Raw genomic sequence first — 10216 nt, forward strand, 5'->3', positions numbered from 1 at the left:
AATATTCAGGCTCATGGAATTCCCCTCCCTGACTAGCTTCATTTCCACCTAACACAGGAAAAGAGAACCAGGAAAGAGGAGAACTCAACTTAGTATCCTGGGTGTGGGTGATTTTTAAGACGTGGAGAGAGATATAAGGGGAAGGGAAGGCCAGGAATTCTGGCCCTAGATGGCCTTGTCCACCCAGGAGCAGGTCAGGGAAGGCAGACATGTATGAACGATCAATCATCCTCTCCTGCCTTGAATCTAAGGATCAGTTTTTTCTGCTGTTATTACAAATATTGGAATCTGATCCTCCACTACATAAGAACAGCCATTTTTACTTCTACTGATTGTCCAATGAAAATGTATACCAAGAAAAAAATCTATCCTATATTACATATAATTTTGGGGGAGTACTGAGGATTGAACTTGGGGCCTTTGCCCTGAGGGACATCCCCAGCCCTTTTTAATTTTTTATTTTGAGGCAGGGTCTCAATAAGTCACTAAGTTGCCTAGGCTAAGCTCAAACTTGTGATCCTCCTGCCTCAGCCTCTCAGAGTGCTAGGATTACAGGCATGTATTACCAAACCTACTTACATATAATATTTGAATTCAGGGCTGGGGATTTAGCTCAGTGGTTTCACCGCCTGCTGCGCAAGTGCAAGGACCCGAGTTCAATCCCCGGTGCCAAAAAAAAAAAAAAAAATGAATTCAGCACATATAACTGGGAGAAATATCTGTCATGAGATTATCAAACACAAGTGATAGCAGAAACAAGAGCTTAGATTTATAAAGGTACCACTCACATTTTATAAACCCATTTTACTAAATTTCAAATATAGCTGCTTACCTGTTTGAGAAGTAAATGGTCTACTAGCTCAGGTAGAGTCCACAATGCCTAGGATCAGAAGGATCTTGTTCCAAAAGCTGATGGCATGAAGGCCAAGTGCATAGACCTACAAGGGAGGGAAGGTGTACTAGCCACAGGAACTCCTGGTCTATGTCCAGCATTGAGAGCTGCAGGCAAATAGAGAGGAACACTTCCCACTCCAGCACCCTCCAAATGGGGAAAAGGCTCGTGACTCACAGTGAGAGAGTTTCAAGTTCAGTTAATTAGCTCCATGTTCAAGGCTAATACTAACCAAACACCACCCACCAGTCAGGTTAGGCCAGTAGAGTAGAAGTTAGTGAATAATTCATTAATGAGTTGAGCTAACACCACTATCAGCATGACTCCCTGGAGCTGTGGGGCACGGGGTGAGGGGTTATTATTATTATTATTATTATTTGGTATTGGGGATCAAACACAGAACCTTGCACTTGCAAGGCAGGCAGCAGCACCACTGAGCTAAATCCCCAGCCATTATTATTTTTTTTAATGATCTATTTTACTTTTCGCTTTGGTCAGTGGAAAATAATTTCCATTAAAGTTCTTCTTGCATGCTCTATTTATCTCTCTCTCCCTCTCCCTCTATTTCTCTCTTAAATACTAAAACTTTCTTTTTTTCAAGCTGCTGATATCTAATACTACACAGAATTTTGCTTTCAAGAGTAGCCAAAAAATTAATTACAAATTCATCTAAGATAAAAGTTTTATTAGCCATATGGTTAACATGTGAAAAAAGCTAAAACAATGTGAAGCCCTATTAAATGGCATCTTAATAAATTATCCCAACACTTTTTAAAAATCAGTGAGGGCTACTATGTAGCTCAGTGGCAGAGCACTAACCTAGCATGTATGAGGCCTTGGGCTCCATTCCTAGCACCAAATAATAAACAAATAAATAAAATTAATAAGGTGGAAAAATCTTCTTAAAATCAGCTGGAAATTAATAAAGGAGCAGTAACTTAATGACATAGGCCGATCCTGTGGTGTGTGAAAGGTTTCCAGGAGTGGTTTAGGTGAGAGGGGGATGGGGTGCCTCTGGTCAAGGCCAATTCAAACGGGCATCTGGTCTGGCTGAGATGAACTTTCTCTTTCCACCAAGACAGGAATATAAAACGGTGACAGTTTTAAAACTGTTCTGATTAGAAAAGTAGCTTCCTTTTCAGGAAAAGGCTGGCCAAGAAAGGAAACATCCCGATGCTCACTTCTACTCCTCCAGGGCAGTGAAGGACACACTATCCTCTCCTACTCCCCAACTTACATGAGTCCCAATTGAGGCTGGACACAGGTGCTCCTTGGGGCTATGGGCAGACTGGCCAGGTGAGGGTGGCACTGCACAGAGGGCTCTGGAGTGGGGCCAGCAAACTTTTGGAGTGTAGCAGGGAGGCCTTGGGGTACAGGAGTGCTATGGCCTCGAGGAACATCAGGAGACACCTGCAGCTCACAGGCATGACTTTCTGGCACCTTTGGGCAGACAGAGGGTGCTTGAGCATAAATGGAAAAATAATCACAAAACACCTCTTACCAAGTTAGAAAGTAAAAGAGCAAAATGGGTTGCAAATATGTTACTTAACACAGCAGATCTGATAAAGAGCACACAGGCCGGGGTAGTGCTTAGCTCTCTCTGGTACATAAGACAAGAAACTTGTGTATTCTCAACTTTTATACTCATCAGCTCCACATTCTGGTGGCCTTTAATGTGATTCTGGCTCCTGCTATCATCACACCTGATGGATGAAAACCAAGCTCACAGAGAAAGGAAGCTGCAGGGTCAGTTCAGCCACTGGCCTGTTTTAATCTACATCTGTGCTCTCAGCCACTATCCTATGTATCTAATTCTTCTTTCCTGTGTATCCTACAGAAAGTGAACATCCTTCTTATATTTTATATATCACTCCTAGAATGTGCGACTAGAGATCAATAGGGAAAAAAGTATCCCTCAGCCCTACCATCCCTACAGAGACTTTATTTGCTCTGGTGTAACCTAGCACCCTGATTGTTGCTTTGTCCTTCCTTGCTGGGACTCAATTAAGTCTCAGTGACTTATCTAACTTCTCAGAGAGTTACATTTGTGTCTCTTCTGTCTGGCCAAAGGAATTTTTTGTTGTTGTTGTTGCAGTACCAGGGATTGAACTCAGGATCTTGCACTTGCCAGACAGGCGCGGTGCCACTAAGCTACATCCCTACTCCTGGGGAAAGGAATTTAAAGGAGGAGATCCTGCAGTTACAAAATCTGGAAAGCTTTCTGGTTGCGAAAACCGATGTATACAAAAGAAGGAAGTTAAAGTTCCTTAAAACACTCAACACTGGTGGCACAGAGAGTCCCCAGAAGTGGTGATGGCTGAGATCCAGGACCAGCCCAGGGGCCCCACCAGCTACTTTAAGGCAAACAGAGATTTGGCCACTTGCAATGTAAAGCTGCCAAAAGTGTGCTAAGAACATCTCACTGAAGAGGTCTCACCGCACTCCTCCTGGGGACATAACCAGGAAGGGGAAGGCAGAACTCCCCCCAGATTCCCTACTAACAAGCTTGCTTACTATTAAAATATTAAACATTACACAAGGCACTGAGTATTTCAATGTTTGCTTTTTAGATGGAGCAATGGAATGGGTGTAGAATGAGTGCATAATGTGGGCTCCTAATCTCTGAGAACTCTCTTGGTGGCATACAGGACTTCTCTCAAAATGATCTTTCCCATCACTGTTATTAGCTTGGGAGCTATGGGTGGTGTCAGGTCATGAGCACACTGGGTGCTCTGCTCAGCAGCAAACTGGAGGAATCCCAAACACCTCCTTCTGTATGAGTGAGTGCGTGTGTGCGTGTGCGTGTGTGTGTGTGTTTCTTTTTCCAATGGGTTTGAATGTGCCATCCCACCTTCCCTCCCTCTGCAATGCTGGGGCTTGAACCCAGGGCCTCACACATGCAAATGCTCCACCACTAAGCTATAGTCCCAGCCCTGCTATCTAATTTCCATCTTCCTATTCAAATGAAGCTCTTGTGGTTGTGTGTCTGGAGGGCACTGTCAATGCTTCTAAGAGAGATGCAGTGCTGGTGGCGGCAGCAGCAGGAGGTGGGTGGATGGGGGCTCCAGACCAGTTCACAGAAGTGTACAGGGCCCCACTGCAGAACATAAGAGTCAGCATGCCATGTGTTCCTGCAGTATCCTCAGCATAGGCACACCTGAGGAAAGAGCCAGCCTCTGTAAAGGCATGGCCAGATCTCCCAAGGTTTTCCAAAGACAGCCAAGGACCATGGTTCTGCTCACTTTACCACAGGCGTGCAACTGAGAGGTGCCATGTAGGCAGCACTGGCCATGCTCAGTGTGTTTCACTGGGACCTTGCCCCGCTTGAAATGCTTTTAGGACACAGGGAACCCCAAACTATCAGCTGGATCAAAGGTCTGTGTGTGTGCCTGCTGAAGAAAGCAGGATAGGTATTTAATAAACATTTGCTGGTAGCCTCTGTGGCCTTTATGATACACAAGACAAAAAGCATCTATTCATTCAACAAACTTTTGCCAAGTGCTTACTGTGTGATGGGGACTTGTACTAGGTGCTAATAAAATTGATAATGTTCTCAATCCAAGGCGCTCACAGTCTAGGAATGCTATAAATGAAGCTAGAATAGTATCACAAGGTTCTGAGAAGATAGGAATTATGCACACATATGAGAGAGAGAGAGAGAGAGAGAGAGAGAGAGAGAGAGAGAGAGAGAGAGAGAGAGAGAGAGAGAGCGAGAGGCAGAGAGAGGGTCAGAGACCAGTCTTGAGAGGGGAGGGCAATACAGGATCGTTGAGAAGCAAAAGAACACATGTGGGAAACAGCAGTTTGGTCTAAAAAATGCACATGGACATGTTGGGAACAGCAGTAGCAGGGAATTAGTCATAAAATAAAGCAGACCCAGTTTCATGTCACCAAGACCATGGGCATGTTCCCATGTGAAGCAATCCTGGAGGCTGTGTAGATTTGTTCAAATTTTTACCCAGTACATGATCTTTTGGAGGGTGGAGTGGCACACATAGTAAAGAGTTGAAAATGTTCAATTTGATGGATTCTGCAGATGAAATGCTCAAACACCAATAAATACTATAAAAACAGGGGTGGGGGGCTGAGAAGAGCAAGCACATTTATCTAGTGTGGACCTCATCTCTGAACCCTATCATTGGTCTCCTTGTGGGGTGGGACAATGGTAGAATGATGCAAAATTCTATTTGTAAGTATATTTCCTTAAAAATGAGAAAAATTAGATTTACTGATATTCAATACATCTATGGATTCTGGCACTCTTGGTGGCCTATCAGCCTTGGCGTCCTGACAGAGGACGATCCTACGACACAGGGGCTGGGAGGGTGATGCTGGGCCCTCACCCATGAATTTACTTAAGCATCTCAGATATACTGGAGTTTTTATGCTTTGAGATATGCTTGTGTTTAATTTTTTAAAAGACACTTAAATACCCAAAGCTTTACAATACTTTGCAACAATCTAGGAAGTGACCACAGTAACTTTTGGAGGGGTACTGGGAATTGAACCCAGGGTCTTCACATTGGCTACATCCCTAGCCTTTTATTTTTTATTTTTTATTTTTCCTTAAATTCTTTCCTAGCCTTTTAAAAACTTTGACACCAGCTGGGGATTTAGCTCAGTGGTTCCGGCGCCTCCCTCACAAGTGCAAGGTTCTAAGTTTGATCCCTGGTACCAAGAAAAAAAAAATTGACACTAGGTCTTGCTCAGTTGCCCAGGCTGGCCTTCACTTGCTCAGCTTCTCAGGTAGCTGGGATTAAAGACTTATGCCATCATGTCCAGCTGAAGACTTTTTTTTAAATGTCTGCAGTAGTGTGCCAACTAGCTTTTTTTCTTTTAAACAAATACAACCAAATTGTTCCTTCAAGGAAAAGGTGACAATATGTGAGTGTTACAGCTTTTCAGAATAATCTGTGCCAAGAACAAAGCATTTATGAACATGTGTTGTGCTGGACATGTGTTATGGTGTGGAATCCAAGAAGCCCCCAGAGTTTCAGCTAGGTCCTCAACTTAGCTGTATAGGGATGTGGTGAAACCTTAAGAGGTGGGGCATACTGGGAGGTTTTTAGGTCACTGGGAGCACGCACTTGAAGGGGAGAATGGGACCCCAGCTACCTTCTCTTTCTCTCTTGCTTCCTGGCCATGAGGTAAGCAGCTCTGTTCCACCAAGTACTTCCCATCATGATGTATAGGCCCAAAAGTAAAGGGGCAACTGATCGTGGACTGAAATCTCTGCAACTGGGAGCCAAAATAAACTTTTACTCTTTATAAGTTAACTTATCTTAGATATTTGTTACAATGATAGGAACATGACTAATACATTGCCTAACACAAGATGCTCTCATCTCCTTCCTTGGCTCCTTCTTTCTCTACTTCCTGGCTGCCATGATATCAGCAGTTTTTCCTCCACCCAGACCCTTCTACCATGCCTTCTTGCATTGGAGGTAGCCAATCATGGACTGAAACTTCTGAAAAATGTGAGTCATGGCTGGGGATTTAGCTCAGTGGTTACGCCGCCTGCCTCGAAAGCGTAAGGTCCTGAGTTCGATCTCCGGTACCAAAAAAGAAAAAATGTGAGTTAAAATTAACCTCTCTTCCATTGGATATTTGTCCTAGCAATGAGGAAAGTGACTAATGTCAGGAGCCATTCTACAAAATTTTGGGGAAAAATCATTTCATAATTAAAGTATGATTATATCTGTCTAAGATCCAATATTGGTCACATTGCCAGCGAGCCGGCTATGGTATCTGGAAACATAACTCCATGTACCTCCAGTCACAAGTTGAGGCCTCAATGGTCCTGGGATACTGTGATGCTCAAGGGGAAGAGTACATCAGCTGAAGACATCCTGGTTCTTTGAGAACCCAGTAGTAATAAAAAATAAAAAAAAAGAGAAAGGTTCCACCTGGGGAAAGGACAGATTCCTTATTAGCCTGCTATCTCATCCCACCTACTATTGTAAGCATGCTCTCCTTGCCACTCTCATCAACATAAGATCCTCATCAACATAGGATTACCACCACCCATACTCCCTCCGATTATTGTGTGCCCCCATTAAACAGTGGCTTGCTCGGAATGCCTTTGTCTTTGCCCACTCTGAAGCACTGGCCTCCCAGCTCCCCATGTACTATGAAATTACACAAGTCTCTATTGTCTGTCTTTCTTTAGCCTTCAAGGTTCCCCCTTTCTAGGCAGTGGGAGGATTGATTGCCCTCCAACAGACTAAGACACCAGTGATGCTACAAGAGTACCATCTATACAAGCGTACCAAAAAGCCTTGGAAACCAGAATCTCCACCTTCCCCAATAGCCTCAAAACACAGACAAGCCCCAATTCATCAAGCTTTTTTATGACTGTTGAATAGGATTGAAAAACAAATACATACTCAGGCCACAAAGCATAGTCTATGTGCCCGTATGAGGCCTATAATGTTTACCTGTAAATGCCACAAGAATTGTGAATTGAAATAAACAGAACATTTATCTAGGCCTGGTGGTACATGCCTGTAACCCCAGCTACTGGGAGAATGAAGCAGGAGGATCACAAATTTAAAGCCAGTCTGGACAACTCAGTGAGACCCTTTATCAAAAATAAAATTTTATGGGCCGGGGATTTAGCTCAGTGGTTTCACTGCCTGCTGCACAAACACAAGGACCCGAGTTCACTCCCTGGTACCAAAAAAATAAATAAAATAAAATAAAATAAAATTTTAGGCTGGGGATTTAGGTCAGTGGTTTCACTGCCTGCTGCACATGCGCAAGGACCCGAGTTTGATCCCTGGTACAAAAAAATAATAATAATTTAAAAATAATAATAAAATTTTGAAGGGGCCAGGGATTTAGCTTAGTGGTTCCACCGCCTGCCTCGCAAGCACAAGGTCCCGAGTTTGATCCCTGGTACCAAAATAAATAAATAAAATAAAAATTTAAAAAGGGCTGGAGATGTAGCTCAGTGGTAGAGGACTTTCCCAGCGTGTACAAGACCTGGGGCTCAATCCCTACTACCACAAAAATTAAATAAATACATTAAGTCCCCAACTTACAAACATTTGAGTTGTGAACTTTCATACATATGAACAGACCTTGTATTATGAACATTTGTAGATGTGAACAAATTGTGAAAGTAGCTCACATGTCTGCAGACACTATCACAGTTGTGTTGCTGGGTGCTTACTTTACAGTACGATGGCGTACAGTATGCTTGTGTGTGTTTGGTTTTTTTATGCTTTACATTGCATATCTGTATCAAAGGTGAGTAACTCACTTTGTCAAACTTACCAACAAATGTGAGTTAATGTTCTTCCTGAATGGAGCTCATTTGTAAGTTGAAGACTTACTGTAATCTTTAAAAGCCAGAACTTTGAACCAGGCTTTCAAATGCTGGAACTTAGGTTTCACCAAGAGTTTATAAAGGGGGTGGAGTTGATCACATGGCTTTCATTTTACAAAGCATGCTTATTGACAGTATTCGTATCACTAATGTGTTGAAAAAATTAATCATGTTTATTTCACCTTTCACCTTTTTTTTTTTTGGTACCGGGCATTGAACTCAGGACCTTGTGCTTGCGAGGCAGGTGGCGGCACCACTGAACTAAATCCCTGGGCCCCATGTTTCATCTCTTTAAAAGGCCCAGATTTGGGCTGGGGATTTAGCTCAGTGGCACTGTGCCTGCCTCACAAGTGCAAGGTCCTGAGTTTGATCCCTGGTACCAAAAAAAAAAAAAGGCCCATATTTGTGGATATTTCTATGTCTATAGTGTCAGAGTAGTAGCATATGGCTATAATTTATAATTTAAAAAGTAACATATGGGAATACACAAATTTTTTTACACAGCAGTATATAAGAAAACAACATTGAGCACAACTTGTTTACACAGTGGTCCTTGTGAGGATGAAGCAGGAAGAAATCTACAAGTCACAGTCATTGTCCTTGAGCTCCAGGATGCCAGATCTGAGGCTGGGTGGTCTGTTCTGCAGTCCAAGTGGAGACTCAGCTCTCTGGGTCACTCTTACTACCACATACTCTGTCCAGGGCTGGGCCATAAGATCCTGGTGAACTTATTTGTACTTTGAACCAAAGATGTGGCCCAAAGAGGGGTCTTGGGAGAGAGTGCCACAAAATCTGCATTGCTACCTGCTTTCCTTACCGTTGTTGTGGCCTTGGTCCTATTCCCTGTTCAGCAAGACTTTCTTCCTTCCTAGGTGTATGAAATGAGATAATGAGGCACCAAGAATCCCCAGAGAGAGGTAACTATGGATGTTCTGTAACAAGCAAGGCAGCAAGGGGCTTATTCGAGTGTCTATCTCCCTGATGTCTTGAGCTATCCAGGTAAAGGGCACTACCAGCAAGGATGGGTCAAGAGACCTTTTTCCACAGGATGAGGGTCTCCAGCACTCTATCTACTTTGAATACCACCCAACACATCTTGCTCTACCTGTCAAAACCTATCTATCATTTCCTGGATGTTTCCTGGTTCCTTCCTTGTGAAGCACCCTGATAAGCCTAGTGTAAGGGTTCTTTGGCTTGGTGGCATAATGGTATGTTCTGGGGTTTTTCAGACAGAAATAGACATCTGATACCCATCTTCAGAGATTCTGAGCTCTGATCTGCACCTGGGAATGTTTTCCTGGCCAGTTCCAATTGGGCAGCCTGGGCTCACCTCGGTTCCTGTTAAAGCCACGTTTCCTCCACTTCTGAGACCTGTGGCACTTATCTCATTCTGCCTTATGCCACAGTTACTTGTGAATAAATCACCCTTTTAGCTCCACTGTAAAATCCTCAAGAGCAAAAGCCATGTCCAGTTATTTTTGATTATGCATTGCTTTGCCCAATAGAGTAGCCATGGGCAGACCCCAGAGTTCTAGAATGTTGCCCCTGGACAGACTCATAGCAGAGGAGATTCCTGGCATTGCAGGAAACAGGGATAGAGGAGAAACTGAAAACTTGGATGACTAATCTGGGTTCCCAGAGATGTATGATTCCAGGTTCCCATGAGACTGCCTGGCATGGCTGGGGAAGGCAAGCGGCTTGTGAAAAACAACTCCAGCTACTCACTCCTGCTCTAAAAGGCTGTCTCATGAGAATGGTGGTAGGTCACCTAGAGAGGGAAAGATGTCATCCTTATCTATCAGCTACAATGACAGTTGAATTAAAAAACAATTCTCCGAGAAGTTAAAAAAGAAAACAAGAGTGGGAGAAATTCCCATGGCTTCCATTTTTGCTGATTTTGCCCCTTTTTCTTGCATTTCCCGTGAGGCAAGCTTTCTGATAGCGGTCTTAGTTCTTTTTAAGTTTACCAAAGGCAGCACCAAAACTTTCTGAAA

The 10216-nt window shown here is 43.4% G+C and overlaps 1 protein-coding gene across 7 annotated transcripts in view; it reads right to left on the minus strand.

The window, feature by feature from the left end:
- The window catches only part of Abca3 (ATP binding cassette subfamily A member 3), a 58639-nt gene that overhangs the window by 47390 nt on the left and 1033 nt on the right, over positions 1–10216 (minus strand). The window contains exons 2-5 of one of the 7 annotated variants that reach the window (XM_087203029.1): positions 9040–9090; positions 6663–6798; positions 2130–2332; positions 833–938 (exon numbers count right to left, since the gene is read on the minus strand). The gene's annotated coding sequence lies outside the window, so the exon portion shown is untranslated. Of the gene's footprint in view, positions 1–579; positions 599–832; positions 939–2129; positions 2333–6662; positions 6799–9039; positions 9091–10216 lie in introns of those variants that run through there. The other 6 variants (XM_087203030.1, XM_013065609.3, XM_087203032.1 and 3 more) reach the window with 6 other exon arrangements.

This window comes from Heterocephalus glaber, unplaced genomic scaffold, assembly GCF_053883595.1.
Source record: "Heterocephalus glaber isolate CG9 unplaced genomic scaffold, H.glaber_assembly_v1.0 deba00001781, whole genome shotgun sequence".
Lineage (NCBI taxonomy): Eukaryota > Metazoa > Chordata > Mammalia > Rodentia > Bathyergidae > Heterocephalus > Heterocephalus glaber.